The sequence below is a fragment of the Tursiops truncatus genome, chromosome 17 (genome assembly GCF_011762595.2).
Source record: "Tursiops truncatus isolate mTurTru1 chromosome 17, mTurTru1.mat.Y, whole genome shotgun sequence".
Taxonomy (NCBI): Eukaryota; Metazoa; Chordata; class Mammalia; order Artiodactyla; family Delphinidae; genus Tursiops; species Tursiops truncatus.
Genome location: NC_047050.1, coordinates 61189830 through 61213804, shown reverse-complemented (window position 1 = coordinate 61213804; position 23975 = coordinate 61189830). Strand labels below are relative to the sequence as shown.

General features: G+C 41.3%; 1 long non-coding RNA gene across 1 annotated transcript; it reads left to right on the top strand.

Moving 5' to 3' along the window:
* The first annotated feature begins 18061 nt into the window (after positions 1–18061).
* Positions 18062–21595, top strand: LOC141276866 (uncharacterized). Its single transcript, XR_012327116.1, has 3 exons — positions 18062–19173; positions 20282–20420; positions 21332–21595. It is a non-coding gene; the product is annotated as an uncharacterized lncRNA (long non-coding RNA).
* Positions 21596–23975: the final 2380 nt, after the last annotated feature.

The following is a 23975-nucleotide window of genomic DNA, read 5'->3' as shown; positions in this document are numbered from 1 at the left end:
AATGTTTCTTGTATTTTCTCCATTCTATTTCCAAGATTTTGGGTCATCTTTACTACCATTACTCAGAATTCTTTTTCAGGTAGACTGCCTATTTCCTCTTCATTTATTTGTTCTGGTGAGTTTTTACCTTGCTCCTTCATCTGCTGCATATTTCTCTGTCTTCTCATTTTGCTTAACTTACTGTGTTTGGGGTCTCCTTTTCGCAGACTGCAGTTTCGTAGTTCCCTTTTCTTTTGGCTTCTGTCCCCAGTGGGTAAGGTTGGTTCAGTGGGTTGTGTAGGGTTCCTGGTTAGTGGGTATTGGTGCCTGTGTTCTGGTGGATGAGGCTGGATCTTGTCTTTCTGGAGGGCAGGACCCCATCCGGTGGTGTGTTTTGGGGTTTCTATGAACTTATTATGATTTTAGGCAGCCTCTTTGCTAATGGGTGGGGTTGTGTTCCTGTCTTGCTAGTTGTTTGGCATAAGGTATCCAGCACTGTAGCTTGCTGGTCGTTGAGTGGAGCTGGGTCTTAGCGTTGAGATGCAGATCTCTGGGAGAGCTTTCGCTGTTTGATATTACGTGGGGCCAGGAGGTCTCTGGTGCACCAATGTCCTGAACTTGACTCTCTCACCTCAGAGGTTCAGTTCTGACTCCCAGCTGGAGCACCAAGTCCCTGTCAGCCACACGGTTCAGAAGAAAAGGGAGAAAAGAAAAGTAAGAAAGAAAGAAAAAAAATAAAATAAAATAAATAAATTTATTAAAATAAAAAATAAAGAAAATATTATTAAAAATAAAAAAATTTAAAAGTTATAAAAAAAGGAAGAAAGAAAGGAGCAACCAAATCAATAAACAAATCTACCAATGATAATAAGATCTAAATAATAAACTAAGATAAACATAAAACCAGAAACAAATTAGTTGCCGTAAGCAAACCCCAAGTCTACAGTTGTTCCCAAAGTCCACTGCCTCAGTTTCGGGATGATTCATTGTCTATTCAGGTATTGCACAGATGCAGGGTACATCAAGTTGACTGTGGAGATTAAATCTGCTGCTCCTGAGGCTGCTGGGAGAGATTTCTCTTTCTCTTCTTTGTTCACACATCTCCTGTGGTTCAGCTTTGGATTTGGCCCCACCTCTGCGTGTAGGTCACTTGAGGGCAGGAGGGGGTTAAAGCAGTAGCTGATTAGGGGGCTCTGTCTCACTCAGGTCTGGGGGAGGGAGGGGTATGGATTTCAGGGTGAGCCTGCGGTGGCAGAGGCTGGTGTGACATTGCAGCAGCCTGAGGCATGCCATGTGTTCTCCCGGGGAAGTTGTCCCTGGATCACGGGACCTTGGCAGTGGCGGGCTGCACAAACTCCCAGGGGTGTGGGTAGCGACCTGTGGTTGCACACCGGCTTCTTGATGGCTGCAGCAGCAACCTTAGCATTTCACTCCCGTCTCTGGGGTCCACGCTGATAGCCGCGGCTTGTACCTGTCTCTGGAGCTCGTTTAGGTGGTGCTGTGAATCCCTTCTCCTCGCACACCCTGAAACAATGGTCTCTTGCTTCTTAGGCAGGCCCAAACTTTTTCCCAGACTCCCTCCCAGCCAGCTGTGGTGCACTAGCCCCCCTCAGGCTGTGTTCACGCAGCCAACCCCAGTCCTCTCCCTGGGGTCCGACCTCCGAAGCCCGAGCCTCAGCTCCCAGCATCCACCCGCTCTGGCGGGTGAATAGACAAGCCTCTCAGGATGGTGAGTGCTGGTTGGCACTGATCCTCTGTGCAGGAATCTCTCTGCTTTGCCCTCTGTACCCCTGTTGCTGTGCTGTCATCCATGTCTCCAAAGCTTCCCCCTTTCCCATGCCTCCTCTCCGCCAGTGAAGGGGCTTCTTAGTGTGTGGAAACTTTTCCTCTTTAACAGCTCCCTCTCAGAGGTGCAGGTACCGTCCCTATTCTTTTGCCCTACCCAGGTACGTGGGGAGTTTCTTGCCTTTTGGGAGGTCTGAGGTCTTCTGCCAGCGTTCAGTAGGTGTTCTGTAGGAGTTGTTCCACATGTAGATGTATTTTTGATGTATTTGTGGGGAGGAAGGTGATCTCCACATCTTACTCCTCCGCCATCTTGAAGGTCCACCCCTTTTGGCTTATTTTTATTGAACTCTTCCCCATCCTACTTTTGTTCCCTTGAAGAAACTTTGTCTTTTTTTTCTGGTTGCATTTGTGATCTCTGTGTTGAATGTCTTATAGTTTACCAAGAAATAAATATGTAGGTTTGGATTGATGTGTGTATATATATATATATATATAATCTTGGTACATACTTTCTGAAGCTGAAGACTTAAAATTCTAGAAAACTCTCAGCCAGTCTCGTCAAACGTTTCTTTCCTTCCCTGCACATTTACCAGGCCCCTGCTCCTCCCCAAACTCTGTCTACTACTCTTCAGTCACACACACACACACACACACACACACACGCACACACACTTCTCATTCTATCTTCCACAGTTCTTCAATTTCATATTTTTTATCTCATTATCCCTCTTTGAAGCTCCCTAAAAAATGTCCTCATTTCTATTAGTTTACCAATTCTTTCTTCAACAGAGCCTATTCTGCTGTTTAACTTATCAATCATGATTATAATTAGGTTCAGTTGCCTATAATAAAAATCAAAAGAAAAATAGTGGCTTAGTAATATAAGCTTATTGTTTCTCTCCTATAGAAGATACCCAAAAGTATGCCTTTTCAGGCTGTTATGGCAGTTCTATGAAGTAATAAGAATCTTTAGCATTTGGCTTCCATTCATTTTTTTTGTAACCATTTTTTTGAAGTATAGTTAATTTACAATGTTGTGTTAGGTTTCTGTGCTCATGGGGAGCCAGAGATATAATCTCACCAGCCCACAACTACTAATGATTCTCAATATTATATGAAGCTAAAGTTGAAAAGTGGTTAGACAGTCACACAGAGAGGATCACCTGTTGATCCAGACTCCTGAACTGGCCACCGTGTTCTTTGTAGAAGATTCCCACTCATTTGATTCCAAACGCATCTTAGGGTATTCTGGGCATGTGGTTGCAAGGTTGCAGCTTTTTGTTTTTAAATGCATAGCACTTCTAATTGAGCCAAATCAGCTATGCTAGGTCATTTACTTATTCATGTACTAAATATATAAACATTTAGTGTGCCTACTAGATGTGGAGTGTCTACCATGACCCGGGTACTATGTTTGACTCTGAAGGTACAATGTCTGGCAACCTGGACAAGGTCCCTGCCCTTAGGAAGTTTGTATTTAAATCTTTAGGACTTGATCTCCCATCTACCATCCCATGAATTTAAAATGACAACCTCTTTTCTTCCCCAGGGTTTCATAATGGCTTTCAAAGAGGCTTATCACTTTAAAATTTCAAAATGTAGAGACTCTGATCCCTTTCTCTTCTCTTGTTTACCTGGATAGCATTCAATTTGTCCACCCTTGTAAAGAAGGATATCTTCAAAAACCCAAGAAGACTATGTTCCCCATCCCCACCTCACTCACTACCACATACACAAACACTCACAGTCCTAGGACAGGTGATCTTCAGAGATGTAGCAATGCACCTAGGGGAGCCTGCCTTCTCATAGGAACCGCCAAAACAACTCCAGGCAATAGACACATGCTCTTCTGGAGCAGAGGGTAGAGTAGGGTAGATGCTACCATCAGCAATCCAAAGGGAATTTCCTGGCACTTTACTATGTAAGAAAGGTATAAACACAAATATAATCTCTGGGTGAGTAAGCACATTAATAAATAAAATTTTTCAAGTTGAAAGGGATTAACTGTTCCAACTGCGGTTATTTTCCAGAATAGAAGTAACATGTAAATGGTGAGAGACAAATAGATAGAGAAATCAAGTCCTTAGGAGAGAAACGTTTCTTGGGGGAAATGACGGAGAACCCATGTCCTGAAGCCCACTCTATATAAATAACACGTTTTCATCTAAATTCCAAAAAAAGTAGACTAGCCTAATAGTAGTAAGATTATGATGAAAATAACTAAAAGAGGGACTTCCCTGGTGGTGCAGTGGTTAAGATTCTGCACTCCCAATGCAGGGGGCCCAGGTTCGATCCCCGGTCAGTGAACTAGATACCACGTGCCGCAGCTAAGAGTTCTCATGCCACAACTAAGAGTTCACATGCCACAACTAAGGAGGCTGCATGCTGCAACTAAGATCCAGCACAACCAAAGAAAGAAAGAAAGAAAAGAAAGAATGAAAAGAAACTGAAAATACTGATAGTGTGGAATAGATGAATGAATCCTTTTTTCTTTAAAACTGGTTGCCCCATCAACCAAGAGTGTAAGACTCATTTCCCAGCTGAGACCAGTCCTCAGATCTGTGCTCCGTGTTTATACCTTCAGTCACCAAATACCACATGAGTGCCTATTCTATGCCAAGTTAAGTGCTTATATATATAAACTTGGATCCACTTCTGCATGAGGGCTTTGAGTATGAGTATGAGTATGGCTTTGAGTATGAGGTTAAGATGTGAACCTTTGTTTAAGAGGTAATAGCGAGTACAAAGGATGTCTGAGAAGGGTAATGACATGATCATAGTTGAGTTTTAGGAAGGGGAATCAGACATAAGTAGAATAGGCTGGAGGAGAAGAAATATGTAGGCAAGGTGATCAAGAGGAGGCCATCATAAGTCAGGTGAGGTGATGAGAATTTGACCTAAAGTAATGGCAGTATAGATGGAAAAAGAAGGTATTTGAGTCGGATTTGCTGAGCTAAATCTGGATGTTGATAAATACATTTGATATGGGGCCAAATGGAAAAATTACTTAGTCTTGATTCTTCTTTCATGACTGATTTCTGTTGCTGGGGGCAGAAGCAGGAATGGAGACAGGCTATTAGTTGAATATTTGCAACTAGAATAGAATGATATAATTAACTATGAGTTAACTGACAATTATAAAGTAATAGAATCTAATATCAACTGTCCAATTCACCATGGACATGAAAATAGCCAAAGCTTTTTCAGGAAAAACAAATGAACATCAAACATTCCTAATTAAACTCATGATGATAAATGGTCTTCGTCCCACTGCCACAAAATATACTTGAGTTTTCTCCTAAGGATCCCAACTTTAAAGGAAGTGACCCAACCAAACTAACTTATCATTGTACCTGGGAGATAAGTAAAATACTTTTTCTTATTTAAAGGAAACTTACTTTGCCACCATTGCCTCCTAAAGACTGTAGCATAATTCGACACTAAGGGAATAAACCCTGATACCATTTTCTTCCCCTCACAGACACAAAAGTGACAGAAAGAAGGGGAAATGTAGCATCATCCCTCAATAACTCTTCCTGAAAGCTAAAGCATAAATTCGTTCATTAGCCAAGTACATTAATGGGTCTTCAGACATGGAACAGTGTGATGGTTAACTGTATGTATCAACTGGACTCGGCCACAGGGTACTCAGATGTTTGGTTAAACATTATTCTGAGTCTTTCTGTGAGACCGTTTCTGAATGAGATTTTCATTTGAATCTGTAGCCTGAGTAAAGCGGATTGCCCTCTTCAGTACAGGCGGGCCTATCCAATCCACTGAAGGCTGAATGGAACAAAAAGACGGAGTAGGAGACAACTCACTCTCTGTCTTCAAACTGGGACCTTGGTCTTCCACTTCCTTCACACTCAGACTCAGACTTGGACTAGAACTCACACCATTGGCACTCCTGCTTCATAGGTCTTTGGAGTTAGACTGGAACTATACCATTACCTGTCCTGGGTCAACAACTTGCTGACTTTGTTTCCTCATCTGGAAAAGAAGGATTTTGAACTAGATGAACATAGAAATCTCTTCAGTTTGCTGAGGGTTCAAGACTCTTCAATCTGAGTGAAGGAAAAATAAAACATTTTCCTGAATGTAGAAAAAGACATCCCTGGAGAAAAATCTATTTCCAGCTTTTTGCTTCAGGCTTGGATGTTGAGAAATTTCTGCCAGAAATAAAAAGTACACAAACCTAGAGGGGCAGAATGGTGAAGATGTGTACAATCTGAAAAGTTAATGTATCAACATAGTAATTCCTCTCTGTGGGAAAACCACATGAATTCTGTGATAATCATTTGTGAAAGAAAGAAAAATACGTTGTGTTTCAGAGCAGAGTGAAAGGTTTTTAGCTCAGTAACATAAAAATCACTATTAGAGTAGGGGGAAAAATATGAATCCCAAAGCAACTATTAAAACAACGACAATAACAAATAATGATCCCTCCATAAATTTATTTTGATGCTTATACCTGTGTTCCATCTTTTGCCAAAACTGTAAGCAGCAAGATATGCAGACAGATGTAAGTTTTAAACTGTTTAACCCCAACTAGAAGTGAAGTTAGGCAACAGGCTCTGACTACAATGAAACTCCAATGAAACTGGTGCAGATCCCTCCTCTGTGATGTCATGGTTCTCTTCTCATCAGAGAATAATCAGAGAATAATCTCAAATTCCTCTGCAACGCCCTTTGTGTCTACAACTTTGGATGGGTTTTATATATTAAAAACACACAAGTGTGTTTCTCTTCCCATAAGAAATGATTGCATCATTCACAGGGTCCCCTCCCTGCCCCTGAAATAAAATAGCTTCCCTCTTCTCATTTCCACAGGTACAGAATGGCAGAAGAGGCTTCAGATAGCCTATAGAAAAAAAAAAAAAAAGAAACAATTGATCTTCTAGATGGAAAGAGCATCATAATAATCAACAATTAAACCATAAGATTAGAAGAGGGTAGATAATTTAATGGGATTCACGGGCAAAAGAGAACCTCCCATAAAAAGGAGAGCTTCCTGGGAGTTCTCTACCTATTTGGGATAGTTCTGTGGCAGGTGCTGTTTTCGTTCTGCTAAAAGCAAGGAGTGAAAGGTCGCGAACTAATGAATCCAATGAACTAATGAAACGAATGAAGCTCAGTTTAGAATCTGAGCTCTCTGGCTCCTAGGTTACTGCCACTCAGCCAGAGCCTCTGTATATTTGACCTGTGAGGGCACAAGGCAATTGCCAAGGCTCACAGGAGGGGAGAGGGCATTGGTTTAACCTACTGTCTTCTGAATGTAAGAGAATGTGTTCTTTGGTCAGAAAGAGAAGGAAGAGGATGGAGAAAGACACAGCAGGGAAGAGTGGGTAAAAATAATGACAAGCACTTCACAGTATTTACAATCTGCATGCTTCCCTATGCACTTTAGCATTTGCCATAATAGTTCTGTATTTCTAATATGCAATATTTTTTTTTGTCTGTGCCTGTGTGGCATTCAGGACCTTAGTTCCTCAACCAGGGATCAAACCTGCACCCCCTGCATTGGGGCGTAGATTCTTAACCACTGGATCTCTAGGGAAGTCCCAATATGCACTGTTATTGCACAGGACAAAATTAAGATTCTGAAAGTGTAAGTATTTTGTCCAAAGTTGAGTGGGAAATCACACACAAAATCTTTACTCCAAATCTTTGCTTTTTCTTTTTCTTGTTTTTCCCCCTTGAACACAGAACTTCCAGATTTTGTTTGGGGATCAATTTCTTCGTGGACGTTTAATGGCTAATTTTCTTAGATGCACAGATACACATTTTCCTGGACTCATAATTAAAGTCTTCTTTTTCTCAACCAGTTCTAACTCTACCATTGGAGAACTGAACCACTTGCTGGTTCTGCCCCTTCCTCCTCTAGCCTCGGTAGCAGAGCCCTGAAGTGTGCAGCACTGATAAAGATTTGGGAAGGTGTGTTTGTCCTTACGCCCTATGGAGGGATGTGTATCCCTATGAAAGGATCACTTCTAACCAGTTGGCTTGGATTTGAGATTCTAATTCCCAGAATAGGAGTTCCCTCATTTGTTTATCAATCATGCCTTGAAATAGCCTATTTTGTCCTTGGAGCCTCCAATGACAAATTTCCACCTCAGGGCACGATTTCACAATAATTATATAATTGCTCTATATCTTATCAACCTCCACCATGGATACAAGTTTATATTTTGGGCACAAACCTCCCTATGACTGGGTCCATGATGTCTATAATGTGATGTGCTGATAGCTACCTGCCTACTTGGATTTTTGCCGATTGCCAGTTATCAGCTCATTTGCCGATTATCTTATCAAATCATAAAAGAAATTGCTATTTATTGGGCACTTAAGTGCCTAGTACTGTGCTAAGCATTTTACCTGGATTATCCAAGTTGCTTCTTAAAATATCCCTGTAAGAGACAGGTATCACTGATCCCACTTAAACTTGAGCCAAAAAGACACTTCCTCAAACATGTGTGAAAGCAAAGAGATAATTTGTTCAAAACAACTTGGAAAGAGCATTTTATATGATGAAAGATAAGGGTCTATGTGTTTTAAATCCTTATAATACTGGTATAAAAACCATAAATCCTTAAATTGTCAATAAAATGAGTACTTGGTGATCACTTGCCCCTTAACCGTCCGGAAAAATTAGATTAGAATTAAGAAGTTAAGGGGGAAATTCCTTAGAGCCATGTTGTTTCACCTTGGCAAAGTGGTTGGAGAAAAAGGGACAATTAAACAGACACACGCACACACACACACACACACACACACACACACACACACACACACACACACATAGTGGTCTTCTCTGCTTAGGTAAACATGAAAGCCAAAAAACTATCAACAGTGACTTTTGAGATAATTGGGGCCTCTGTACTGAAATGCACTGGGAGTTCATCACACTAGTAGAAAAGGACAGAGTCCATGTACTATTATTTAACCACATTAATCATGATGATGAGATATGTTGTAAACTAATTCATGAATTTCATACTTAGACACTTTCAGTGTTGCATGGGGTAACGACTTTAAACAGTAACAGGTAAACTCCTTCCATGTTGGCTAAAATGAGTAAGTTCTGACTTTCCACAGAGGGGACCAGAGATCCTGGACACACCCAAACTTCTACACGCATACACCAGTAATGTGAAAATGAGATCCATCTATTATAACTTCAATGTTAAAGGCTTTATTTTTTATCCTCTACAAGGGCTTGACATCATTGCTCTTGACAATTATAAATTAAGCAGGGGCCTACGCTAGGCCTGCCTATGCATAGCATAGAATCCTGCCTATGGTAGGGAATCTAAACTCCCAGGAATTTCACTGTCCAGCCTGATGACACGTCTCCATACAAGCAAATATCAGGTTTTTTTTTTTTTTTTTTTTTTTTGGCCACGCTACATGGCATGCAGAAGCTTAGTTCCCCAACCAGGGATCAAACCCATGCACCCTGCCGTGGAAGTGGCGAGTCTTAACCACTGGACTGCCAGGGAAGTCCCCAAATATCACTTTTGAAGAGCATTTATTTCAGTCTTCTCACAATAGAAAACAGTGGGTATAGTTATCAATGGCTCCATGAGGGCAGGGGCTATATTGAAGTGTTACCACTATACCTTTATGATCTAGCAAAATACCTGGTACTTCATAAGGACTCCGAGAAAAATGACTATTCCAGGCCCTGAGATCTGCCACTAATTGCCCGTGTGGTTTTGGTCTAGTCATTTAATATAGCAAGGCGAGTTAGACTTCAAGGATGCTTACTGTCTTCTCCAACTCTGATATCTTACTAGTCTTTGACTGAATTCCCTGGGTGTTCACCAGTTTACTACAATGACGACAAGGAAAAACAGTGTTCCTCCCAAAGGCACTAAAATGAACTAATCCCTGTATCCCTTGCTCAACCAATCTGTGAGTCTTTCTCACTCAGTCTATCGTCTGCCAAAGGAACGCCCACTGATCATATTTTATAAAAGGATTCTCAAATCCAAGCAACATGGTCTCTTGCTCAGAGTTGGAAACATACTGATTTGATCTGATACTGTTCCTTTTTTGTTCTCAGAATTTAGTTCTCATGTGGACTTTTGTTAGCCAATTAAACCAATACCTCCTACACCTGTAATGTGTTTATAAAATACCTCTTCTCTCCACCACCAGGAGGCAGTGTTGAAGTAGCTCTAGGCTAAAGAAGGAGTCCGTAAGCCCAGGGCAGGTAGTGGAACTTGACTTCGCAAGCTTGGAGGTTTCCCCTAGACTTTCTGCTTCAAGAAATAAGAAAAATAATCCTAATAACCAACAGGTCTGTGCGATTGTGCTGGTAGATGTTCATCAAGACCTTGAAAACAGTACTGGAAGAGAATTGGGGGTGGTTTGAATTGAACTGGATTAAAGCTACCCTAGACTTTCTCTGGAGTGAGATCTGATGGTGAAGACAAATTTTCTGTAATTTAAGAAAAAAATATTAAAAATTAAATTGCAGGGCTTCCCTGGTGGCGCAGTGGTTGAGAGTCCGCCTGCCGATGCAGGGGACGAGGGTTCGTGCCCCGGTCCGGGAAGATCCCACAAGCCGCGGAGCGGCTGGGCCCGTGAGCCGTGGCCGCTGAGCCTGCGCGTCCGGAGCCTGTGCTCCGCAACGGGAGAGGCCACAATAGTGAGAGGCCCGCGTAACGCAAAAAAAAAAAAAAAATTAAAGTGCACTCCCTTTGCCCCAATAACTTTGAAGTGTTTCTCTGAAGAAGGAGATCGGGATAAAAATTTAACTTGAGAAAAATAGGAAACAGGTTGGGAATGATTAAATAAGGTATGGTACACCCCCAGGGGAACATCACGCAGCTTTTTAAAGTAACATTTTTACACGTAATGTTAGATGGATAAAAGACTGTAAAACAGCCCATGCAGTGAGATCCCCAGATTTTCTATGTGTATATTTTAAACCATTAAGATAACACTGTATACTGAGAGTTGTCTTGACTTGTATCTGGATAATGAGATTATGGTGATTAAAAGAAGTTTTATTGACTTTTCAAAAAAAGAAATAACCAACAGTTCTAAAAGATGCATAAACCTGTGGAAACCCATTTATTAAACGTATGCAGTTTATAATGCTATCATTTGGGGCGTTCCTGAAGTTTAATTTGCCACTTAGCCATCCAGAACAGTTCATCATCGTGCCACTGATTACTTCTCTGTTATTAGATATTGAATGATTCATCTGTTTTCTAAAGGATGTGGTAACTAAAGGATGTTCCTTCAGTTCTTTAGGAAATGCTTTATTTTTAAATAGAGCGTAAGTACTTAAGAAGGCCATAAGCTAGGAGAAACGGGAAGAAAAGAGTTTCCTTTAGTACTAGATGCATTGTACAGACGTACTGAAATCTCACAGCAGCGCTAGGAAATAAATATTACCGTTCCTATTTATAAAAGAGAAGTCTAAATCCAGACCTTATTTAAGGTCAGATAGATAATTAAGTGCCCAGGGTGCAAACTGGGGCCTGATTCAACAGCCTACTCTATCAAATGGCCTTGCGAATAAAAATAACAACATAAGTGAACTGTAAAGCACACCAAAATCCAGCAATGGTCTCTGGATTCAGTACTCTCATCTTCATCACGGTCTGGAGACTCATTACTCACGAACACAAAATCACCCCAGGCATTGTAAGGGGAGCGTCATTCGCTGCATGCTCTCGGACAGTGTTTTCATTTGCACTCCTTTTTATTATTATTATGGTCTTATTTGATATTAGCCTTACTAAGCCTCTTTTTTCCTGATGTGAAGGGCCACCCCAATTGCAGCCCCAAGTTGCCATCTCTGAAAAGTAAAAAACGAACAAACCAAAAAAATAAAGAATTCCAAGTTCTTATCTTACCGATTTCCAAAGCCTAAGCCCCAGGAAGAGAATTTAAAAAGGAACGACATTCACAGTCCTCACCGCAGGCCTCACACCCTGTCCTAAGCCCCACAGAGTTGAGAAAGATGACTCTGTCCAGGCTTGTGAGGGGTTTTTGTTAGTTCAATTTAGTCTTTTGTTGACCATCACCTATGCCCAGGTTTTCATATTGCAAGTGAAATGCCTGAATCTTCTGCATTCTAATAGAATTATTCTTCTCCTCAAAAGATAGAAAATACAGGTAAGGGAACACAGAAAAGAAAAAAAAAACTTCACCATCTCATGTGTATGTGGAATTTTACAAAGTGAATACAGAGGAGTGAAGAGTAGAACAGTGGTTACCAGGGGTGGGAAGGTGTTGGCCAAAAGGTACAAAGTTATGTAGGATGAATATGTCTGGAGATCGAATGTACAGCATGATGACTATGGTTAATTATGCTGTATTGAATTCTAAGAAAGTAGATTTCAGGTGTTCTTATAACACACACACACACACACACACACACACACACACAGACACATAGACACAAGGTAACTGGTCTATTAACTGGTCTGTGGTAATTATTTCACTCTATATCAAATAGTCATGGTATGCCTTATACACATACAATTTTTATTAAAAAATAAAAAAGTTAAATAAAAAGAAAACACAGGTAAGGGACCCCTGAACAGAGATATGATTAACAAGATCATCCCCACCCACAAGACTTCTGGCAACAAGAGAGACAAACAAAAGGAGTAATGTAATTAATTGCCAAGATAGCAAACATCCAAGTGTTAGAATGATTCACCTTAGCGGTGGTGTTCTTAGAAAGTATTAGTTGCTTAACAGACTCTTGTAGAATAATAAATAGAGCCATTGTTCTAGTTTTCCCTCTACAGTTTTTATTTGCTTAAGATGCATGGTGAAAAATGATCAGTGCTTACTAAAAATGAGGAGCTCTAGAATTCAGAAAGATTCGGTGACCTGCAAACGCACCATCAAGGAATTAACTGGAGTAGATCTTGAGTATTTGAACACTTCTTCCAAGAGGAGTGAAAAAGCAACCAGAAGACCTCAGAATAACAGAAAACCATGTCATTATCACAGTGTGATTTGGAGGAAGGAGATAGGGATGTAAAGCTCCCTCTCCACAGAGGGAGGGATTGAAGGAAAGAGAAAGAAAATGAATGGCCAAGGGAGGCAGGCTCAGCCCTGCTGTGAAACTCTTTACACTCAGCAGGTGAGCGATCATTTGTAATCACCTCCTCATTGATTTAGACAGTTTCCAGTGGCAATTTAGTGGGGGGAAACTCCTAGGTTTGGGAAGGGAAATTGGAGAAAAGCAAAGCACACACACACACACACACACACACACACACACACACACACACACACACACACACACACACACACACACCCCATTTGATGAAATGGCATTTGTATTGCACATCTTGATTTCAGAAAGCATAAAATGTGGAGTGGTGTCTTAAGATGAAAGAAATGCAGTCCACTGTTCACTTGTCTTTCCGACTCTCGCACACAGCCCTCCCTGTACCTCCCTCAGCTGTCATGAAAAGCACCAACATAAAAAGGCTGCCATCAAAGGTCAAATATTTTTAGATTGAAATTGAGCACTAAGAGGAGAACCCTAGACATTGTCTTTGGGGAAATTCCAGTCTTGGGGTATTTAATCAATAAAAATGCCTATGGTATTTTGTCTTGCTAGGATGGTTCATTCTCATTACACAGGGTCACCCCAGTTACTGTCAAATGAAACAGTCACCGGGGTGCCCCCATTTTAAAGGTTAGGAGGGTCCTGCATTACGATATAAAGGTTTCCATGGTATGGACATCCTTTGACACCTAGATTCTCCTGCATTTTAAAAGAGGACCTTCTTTTTTGCAGGTTGTTCACAGTTCAGCAACAGGTCACAGAATAATTGGCCATTCGTGTTTCCCAGCTAAGGGGCCAGTGGTGAATGTGGCTTCTAAGCCAACAGTAGGGCCCCAGCCTAAGCAAATTTGGCCTTAAAAGCAGGTCTTCAAAAAAAAAAGCACAAAAACTACTTCACGCTTGCCAAATACTCTAATGTAAACACTATTCCTTTTTGGAAAGCAAGATAGATCAGAAATAGATCAGAGCACTATTGCTTCTTTTAGTCTCAGTTCTGTCCTGTCAATGAACAGGAAAAAGAGAGGCTCACATCAGAATGTATTGACTGACCAGCCTATTCAGACACTAATGTCATTATCACAGGGATTATACAATAACAAAGGATGTAATCAGAAGTCTTTGGATATACATTTTTTATATAAAAATAAATTTATTTATGTATATAAACATTGATATATACACAAATTCACACTCCTTTGTAAATCACCATTTGTATGTGTTGATACACCTGGAAGAGATTTTAAAGGAAAAATGGGAAAACTATTATAAAAAGAAGTGTTCTTTTTCACAGATCACTCTGCGACCTAAATCATATACTATATTTCATCCAAAGAAGTATCTTTAAAAGCATTTGAAATGGAAAGGGAAAGAAACAAGCTTTCATTGAGACCAAATTATTTCCTTTTTCCCCCATTTTTAATTTTATATATTTAGCAGACATTTACATAGCATTTACTATGTACCAGGCACTATTCTGAGCACTGTAAATATTAACTTGTTTAATCTCCCAACAACCCTATGAAATAAGTATTATTATTACCCCTATTTAACAGTTGAGGACACCGAGTACAGAAAGGGCAAACAACTTGCCCAAGGTCACAGGGCTACTAGTGGTCAAGTTGGAATTTTAGCCCAGCATTCTGTCTGTGAAGTCTGAAGTCTACTCTTGACTGCTGCATCCCCAGGTGAAAATTAAGTTAATCTCACAAAAGTCTTCACAAATGAGGAAGCTAAGGCACAGGGAGTTTATATTTACTTCTCTATTTAATTCATTCCAAATTTGAACAAAAACGTGACAAGTTAGGACAATAGTGTTGCAGGAAGGGGGACCCCTTCCAGGGCCCGAGAGTGGGCTCTTGTCTAACACTCGGAAATGAATTGTCCGAGGAGACACACGTGCTGACAGTGCAAGAGACTGTATTGGGAAGGGGCGCCCGGGGGGAGAGCAGGAGCGTAAGGGAACCCAGGAGGACTGCTCTGCCACGTGGCTCGCAGTCTCGGGTTTTATGGGAATGGGGTTAGTTTCTGGGTTGTCTCTGGCCAATCATTCTGACTCAGGGTCCTTCCTGGTGGTGTGCGCAACCTCTCAGTCAAGATGGATTCCAGTCAGAAGGATATTCTGGGAGGTTGGGAGGACATGTGGACTGGCGTCTCCTCTCTCCTTTTGACCTTTCCCATATTCTTCCGGCTGGTGGTGGCTTGTTAGTTCCGTGTTCCTTACCAGGACCTCCTGCCGTTAAAATAACTCATGCAAATTGTTACTGTCTTTGCCTGGCCAGGGCGGGCGGTTTCAGTCAGTGTTTCCCCTAACAACAGTACTCACAAAGATAGTTTCGCATCAAATTTATTTTCTTTCTTTTAAATTTGACCCCAGCTCTCTTCAATATGCCTGTAGTCTCAACTGGCATTTCCCACGTGTACGGTGAGCCGCATGATTCCTTATGGGTATCATCAGATGCTCCTCCAAACCTTTGTGTTCACAGTTAGAACAGCTGAATCAGAGCCTCATTCCCAGTTAAGATTTTAAAAGCATGTTGAAAAGAGTAAACACACATTAACTACCAGTTCATTGTAAAGTGGTGCAAAAATTCCATTGGTAATAAAAGATTTTGTTAGGCACACATAGAATGCATCTGCTATATTATAGCTTGACTAGAATTTAGATAGACTCTCTGGAAGAACACACATATAAAGTTTGCTGTCATTCGACTGACTTTAAGCTAATAAGTAAGAAGAGGATGATGCTACCAAAGAGATATATTTGTAACATTAAAATAAGGAGACAATATTTTCATTCACACACACATATACATTGTTGAATTTCTAGAGGGAAGTTAAAGCAACAAAGATAAAATCTTCATGGCACTGACCCCGTGTTCATGATTGGCAATAGTGATCTGGGACCACGTTTCATTGTCTTCAATCTGTCCCCTCCTCAAACCCTACTGAGACCAGCATAGTTCGGGTTTTAACCTTTCTCAAGTTCCAATCTTGACCCCTCCCCTGTTTAATTTTTACACCAAGGATAGATTGATCTTTTTGGAACACATATAACTTCATGTCACTTTCTGCTTAGAATATTTCTGTGCTTTCTTAGTATCTTGACAACCAAGTCGTAACTCCTTAGAGGAGTATTTGGGCTTTCTACCACTTTATTCCTACCCAACCTCTTACGATTCCCCAAAGCATTCTTTCACACATATATGCGTTGCCATGTACCATTCCCTTACCTTGGACATGGTACCCACCTTCTGCCTTCACCCAATTGTCCGGCCAATTCCCTGTCATCCTTCAAATATCATCTCAAGTGTACTCTGAAGACTTTTTCTGATCTCCCTCCTTGTCTGGCTTAGATGACTCTCTGAAACATCTCATAGCACCATGCTCTTACCTCTATAATTCAGCGAATTATTTGTTCTTTTGGAAAATTTTTTTAAAATAAATTATTCATTTACTTTTGGTTGCATTGGGTCTTCATTGCTGCATGTGGGCTTTCTCTAGTTGCAGCGAGAAGGACTACTCTTCATTGTAGTATGCAGTCTTCTCACTGTGGTGGCTTCTCTTGTTGCAGAGCACACAGGCTCTAGGCACATGGGCTTCAGCAGTTGTGGCTCACGGGCTCTAGAGCGCAGGCTCAGTAGTTGTGATGCGTGGGCTTAGTTGCTCCACAGCATGTGGGATCTTCCCAGACCAGGGCTCGAACCCGTGTCCCCTGCATTGGCAGGCGGATTCTTAACCACTGTGCCACCAGAGAAGTCCCTGGAAACTACTAAAAACCTACAATTATGTGACTAAGTGTCTGTGCTCTCCCAATAAATGTGAACACTTGGAAGGCAGACAGAATTTAAAGTTTTTATCTTTCAATACCCAGCAACTGGCAGAGTGCCTGACACACTGATCACTAAGTGCTGAAAAAATGGCTAAATTTCTAGACGCCACATATACATAAGAAAATGTTATACAACCAAAGAAACACATTGAATTATATATAATATGCTATTTAAGGTTGTTGAGGGGGAACAGTTTACTTATAACAGTTACTGTGAGCAAGTAACATACACAGCAATAACATACTCCTTTTTGATATTAGTATTCACAAGTATCCAGAATAAATAAAAACTTAAATGTGTGTACATCTAAAACTGCATTAATAACATATGAATAAATTATTACAAATCTCAAAATACTTAGTGATTTTCTCCCAGAAGTTCCATTCCTCTTCTGCATTACATATTTAAGTACTTTCAAGGACATTCATTTTTTTATAGACTTGATTTTTTTAGAGCAGTTTAGGTTCACAGGAGAATTGAGCAGAAGACTTCCCATGCAGGGGACCTTCAAGATGGCGGAGGAGTAAGATGCGGAGATCACCTTCCTCCCTACAAACACATCAAAAATACACCTACACGTGGAACAACTCCTACTGAACACCTGCTGAACGCTGGCAGAAGACCTCAGAGCTCCCAAAAGGCAAGAAACTCCCCCACGTACCTGGGTAGGGCAAAAGAAAAAACAGAGACAAAGGAATAAGGATGGGACCTGCACCTCTGGGAGGGAGCTGTAAAAGAGGAAAAGTTTCCACACACTAAGAAGCCCCTTCACTGGCAGAGAGGGGACATGGGCAGGGAGGAAGCTTTGGAGCCGCGGAGGAGAGCGCGGCAACAGGGGTGCGGAGGGCAAAGTGGAGAGATTCCTGCACAGAGGATCACTGCCGACCAACACTCACCAGCCTGAGAGGCTTTTCTGCTCACCCGCGGGGGCGGGTGGGGGCTGGGAGCTGAGGCTTGGGCTTCAGAGGTCAGACCCCAGGGAGAGGACTGGGGTTGGCTGCGTGAACACAGCCTAAAGGGGGCTAGTGCACCACGGCTAGCCGGGAGGGAGTCCAGGAAAAACTCTGGACCTGCTAAGAGGCAAGAGACCATTGTTTCGGGGTGCATGAGGAGAGGCGATTCCTTCCCTGTCTGCCCACAGAAGGCAGAGCACTACCTGAACAAACTCCAGAGACTGGAGCGAGCCGTGGCTATCAGTTCGGACACCAGAGACAGGCGTGAAGTGCTAAGGCTGCTATTGCGTCCACCAGGAACTGTGTGCAAGCACAGGTCACAATTCACACGCGCCCCCCCACCCCCCGCCCCGGGAGTCTGTGCAGCCCACCACTGCCAAGGTCCCATCGTCCAGGGACAACTTCCCCAGGAGAACACACGGCGTGTCTCAGGCTGTTGCAACATCATGCCGGCCTCTGCCACTGCAGGCTCATACCGCATTCCAGTTATAACTACCCCTCCCTCGCCCGCCCTGAGTGAGCCAGAGTCCCCTAATCAGCCACTGCTTTAACCCCGTCCAGTCTGGGTGAGAACAGATGTCTGAAGGCGACACACATGCAGAGGAGGAGCCGAAACCAAAGCTGAACCCCAGGAGCTGTGCGAACAAAGAAGAGAAAGGGAAATTTCTCCATGAAGCCACAGGAACAGCGGATTGAATCCCCACGATCAACTTGAGGTACCCTGTATCTGTGGAATACCTCAGTAGACAATGAATCAACCCAAAATTGAGGTGGTGGACGTTGGGAGCAACTGTAGACTTGGGGTTTGCTGTCTGCGACTGGATTCTTTCTATTTTTTTATGTTTATCTTAGTATAGTTTTTAGCGATTGTTATCGTTGGTGGATCTGTTTATTGGTTTGATGGCTCTCTTCTTTTTTTTTACTTATTACTTTTTGATTATTTATTTTAATTTTTTTCTATTTTAATTATGTTGTTGTATTTATTTTTATTTATTTTATTTTTCATTTTTTCTCTTTCTTTTTTTCTCCCTTTTCTTCTGAGCCATGTGGCTGACAGGGTCTTGGTGCTCCGGCCTGGTGTCAGGTCTGAGGGCCTGAGCTGGGAGAGACAAGTTAAGGACACTAGACCACCAGAGAGCTCCTGGCCCCATATAATATCAATTGAGGAGAGCTCTCCCAGTGATTTCCTCCTCAATGCTAGGACCCAGCTCCACCCAACAGCCAGCAAGATAGAGTGCCAGATGCCCCATGCCAAACAATTAGCAAAACAGGAAAACAACCCCACCCATTAGCAGAGAGGCTGCCTAAAATCGTAATAAGCTCACAGATAACCCAAAACGCACCACTGGACACAGCCCTGTCCACCAGAAAGACAAGATCCAGCCCCACCCACAAGAACACAGGCACCCATCCCCTCAACCAGGAAGCCTACACGACCAACTGGACCAATCTTACCCATTGGGGACAGACACCAAAAACAAAGGGAGCTACAAACCTGCAGCCTGCAAAAAGGAGATCCCAAACACAGGAAGCAAAATGAGAAGACAGAGAAACACACAGCAGATGAAGGAGCAAGGTAAAACACCCATCAGTGCTTTCTCTTCAACTGTATTTTCTTGTAGTATGTCTTGCAAGTTTTTCCTTTATATCTGAACTTGATATATTGGGTAAAATAAATTGCTGAAAATAAGCCATAATTAGTGATGGTAAGGTGTTGAGGGAGGGAACACAGTCTACAGTCTAATGATTAGGTCTCAATATTTTAGTGGGCCAGTGCCCTTGACCTGTGAACTTCACACATGCTTCTCAGTTTCTCCTCCCTCTTAGGTGGTACAGGATGACTAGAGTGGGCCAAAGTATGGCATTTCCCTTTCCCCCATGTGGAAGGTTAGCAGTTGGGTATTTTCTTCCCCCAGTTCAGTTAGGCTCTGATAAAACCCCAGCATGTTAGGCTCCGCTTAAATAGTTTCTACTGAAGGCAGACCATGTTAAGAAGAATAGATTGCTCTGAAATCTTTCAAGATGGTTCCTTTTCCCCTTCCAGAGCAAAAGAGGATTTTTCTCTGATATTTTCTGTGAGAGCCTGATAGAACTCTGAAGGTACAACTCGCAAAAGTGTGTGGCTCTCCTGATGACTCAGTCTCCCTGGAGTTGTGTCTCAGACTTGTCCACACTGAGCCTCCAGCAATTCATCAACCACAGTTGAGGTTTCCCTACCCTGGCCCTGGTTCCTGCAAAGATTTCTACTGAAGTCTCTGCTGTATTTACCTGTTGGTGTCTCCAATTTGGGGACAATATTTTGCACTGTGACCTCATTTTTCTAAGAAAAGTTGTTAAGTTTTCATTTTGTTTAGTTTTTTACTTATTGCTCGGATTATCTTTTTAAAAATGATTTTAATTGAAAAGCAAAAAAAATTTATAACAATTCCAAGGATCGCTACCTTTCAAAGCAGCAATGTTTGAAAGTTCTTGGCAACAACTTAAGTGGAGTTGTCATTTTAAAAGTTGACTGAGTTAATGATACACTACTATATGCAATTATAAATTCTCTAGATGTGTGTTTATTTAGTCTCTATTTTCCATATTAGACTGTAAGCACCCTAAATGGTGCCAGAACTTCTTGCTATAATCAGTCAGCACAAAGCAAATATGACAGAAACTGTTTTAAAAAATTCTTCTTTCAGCTTCAACTTCTGAAGAGCATGGAGTAATTCATGGAAGACCAACTTATGCTCCGTAACACCAAAAAAACCAGATAAATGTATACATTTGAAAATATCAGAGATCTGCAGAAACATCCAGAGGAGAAAACACCTTTCAGAGGTGAGCTAGTGACCTCTACTCTCCCTGGAGCATTTGCTGATCTTAGAATACACTACAGCGTAGAAAACTGAGCTTGTCCTGAGAAAGGTCCTACTGAGGGACAGAGAAATCAGGACAGCTCTGGGGAGTTGCAAGTAACAGAAATGCCAAACCTGGAGAACTAAAGGACATGAAACATAGAGCCTGTCTCCTCCTGAAGACATTGGTCAAGTATTGCAATTATGTATTCAGGAGAACAAAAATATAAGTCAAACACCTCTCAAAGACAGAATAAAAATTCCTATTATCTCTCATGTTTAATAAGAAATAGATATTCCAGGCTTTGCCAGTTAATTCTTCTAAAAATTCAAGGAAGAACTAATACTACTTTTACACAAAATCCTTCAGATAATGGAAACAGAGACATCACTTCTGAGCAATTTTTTAAAGCCAGGATAATCTTTATACCAAACATAGCAAAAGAATCACATCAAACAAAAATTACAGGCCAATCTCTCTTATAAATATTAATATAAAAGTCCTAAAGAAAATATTAGCAGATCGAGCTCAGTGATATAAAAAAAGTATAATATTTTCTATCCAAATGTCTTCAATAGGAGAATGGATAAGTTGAGGCATGTTCACACATTGAGAATACTATACAGCTGTGAGCATAAAAGTACTAGAACCACATAACAAATAAAATGTTGAATTAAGAAAAAGTCAATCACAAAAGAGTGTACACTATATTGTCCATTTATGTAATGTTCATGAGCAATACTAATCTAATGATAGAGGTTAGGATATGCCTAACCTGTGGGAAGGTAGTGACTACATGGCGGTATGGGTGTTTCTTCTGGGAAGTAGGTGACATTCTGTTTCTTGACCTGAGAATTACATTTATGGTGTGTTCACTTTTAAACCCGCTGTAGGGAATTCTCTGGCAGTCCAGTGGTTAGGACTCCACGCTTCCACTGCAGGGGACACGGGTTCGATTCCTGGTCGGGACACGGGTTCGATTCCTGTTCAGGAAATGAAGATCTCACAAGCTGCGTGGCATGGTCAAAAAAAAAAAAAAAAAGTCATCCAGCCTTAATAAATAAATAAACCAACTCTAGACTTAGGTTTTATAAGTTGTTCTGTATGTATATTATCCTTCAATAAGTAGTTTGATTTTCCTTCTAATTCTTTTTTTACCCAGCTTCTTCTACTGCCAGTAAACACCCAGTATATATATACTTTTCCTTTTAGGTTCATTTTGAAACTTCTTTTCTAAAATTCGGCATTAAAGATACTCAGATTCATTCTCTGCACCCGCTGATGTAGGTATGAATTTGGCTCTGCCATCACTATTTAGCCATTTTAAACTTATTCCCCAAGGTCTGTTCTCTTATCTCCTTCCAACTCCCTCAGAAAACTGTTCGTGACGTTGCACTCTAGACAGTTGCACAACCCCTTTATTGTCAGCTCTGGAATGAAGCTTTATGCATCACTGGCTCTGTGCATGCATTGTGAGGTGGAATTAATATTCTCTGTGTTGTTTAGTCTATATCTCATTGGCTAGCTGCCTAGAATGACTAAGGAAACTGCCTGAAAATTTACCCCTTCCTCCTCAAAAGAAAAAAAAAGAAAGAAAGAAAAGGCAAACTCTGGAATGACTTTTACGGGAGGGAAACTTAATAAATGATTTTAAAAATAAACTGAAAGGAGAAAAAGGAGTTCTCATACTAGTAGGGTACTGATTGCGCAAAAGAAAAGTACTTCATTCAGACACAGCTGTAGTCAGGCCAAATTGTCACCACGCTCCGGAGATTTACAAGTTGAGAGGTGATATTCACAGACAAAGCTTGCATCACTTCAAATCTTAATGCAAAGTTAATTGCATACCTGGGTTATGTTCTACAGCGTCTCAAATAATATTGATGATACTAATGATATTACTGAAAACGGCTCTCTGGAAATTCATGAATACACCTCTAATTAAGCTGAGTTTTTTAACAACTTTGATCCTACTATACACTGCAAAATAGTTCACTGTAAATTAAATTGAAGCCTTGTGTGTGTGTGTGCCCGTGTATGTCTGCCTGTGTGTGCAAACTCAATTATTAAATGTCAAGGGGAAGGATTAAAATGTATAATTTTTCCCAATAAATTGTTTTTAATAATTCCAACAACTGAGAAGCAAGAATTCCCTTTTAAGCTGAAGTCCTATATAATTTTCAGTGCCCTAAATTTTCTTCCTTTAAGAGGTGAATTTTAAAATCCTATATTCAGTACAGCTTTTAGGAGAAAAGAACCCTCCTTGATGTTTGGAATGACATGACACATGTTTTTAGCATAGTGCACTGTGATTATTAGCTGTAGTTTTGTTGTTTGAATTCGTACCGTTATCTACCAGATGCTCAGGGACACGTTTAGAATAAAGTCATGGATGCAACAAGCTTTAGATCTTAGTGTGAGCTGTTTTAAAGACAGGTGAAGCTTAGGAAGCATACAGCTTAAAGGAAGAAAATAACATTAGAACTGCAGGTGTAGCAGAGAAATAATTGCCTACTTTTTCACACTGACGGGCGTTTAGGTTTATAAAAACACCAATGCTGGAAAGAGATATTTCCCTCAGACTAAACCTAAACATCTCAGACATTAAACACCATGAATTCCCTGCTCACTGAGGTAAGATGTTGGATATACCATGTGGTCCCTATGAAACTATCGTGACGAGTCATGGCCTTTCCTCTCTTGAGCTAGCCCTCCTGACTTTCCAATCTGACTTCCCATGTCAATTGATGGCTTATTCAATACTTTCCCGATCCTGGAACACTTTGTTCTCTGCTGGCTTATTTCCTCTGGCTCTCCGGTTGGTGTTGGATCCCATACAGAGAGGATCTCCATCATTGTCTCCTTACCCCGGAGGCCACCCTACCCGTTGAGAGTGGGTCCATGTCCTTCTCTCCATTTAGAAACACCTTCCCGGCCTGCTGCCCTCCCTGCTTTTTGCAGCCTAGTCTTCCTTTGTGGCCTCTTGGACACAATGAGAAACAATGTTATCCAACATTTTTTCCGATGCCAGTTTGCCTGCACGAAAATCCAGGTCCCTCTATGCATTACAACTTCACGCACGTTACTTAACCTCTGTATCTCTCTGCCTTATCTTCCTCATCTGTAAATTGAGGCTAATAATATATATCTTGGAGTTTCTTGTGGAGTCAATAAAACAATGCAGGCAAAGGGCTGAGAATTGTGTTGGGTGTATAGCAAGTAGCCAGTGAATATTGTTCTTAATTGTATGATCACCTTGGTCAATAACCCAGGAACACCCAAGCTTGAACTCTGTGAATATAATGACAGCTGGTTCTTCTTTTGCCCTACCCAGGTACGTGGGGAGTTTCTTGCCTTTTGGGAGGTCTGAGGTCTTCTGCCAGCCTTCAGTAGGTGTTCTGTAGGAGTTGTTCCACGTGTAGATGTATTTCTGGTGTATCTGTGGGGAGGAAGGTGATCTCCGTGTCTTACTCTTCCGCCATCTTCAAGGTCCCCCCCGAGCTGGTTCTTAATATAGACCATATGTTTATATAAGAC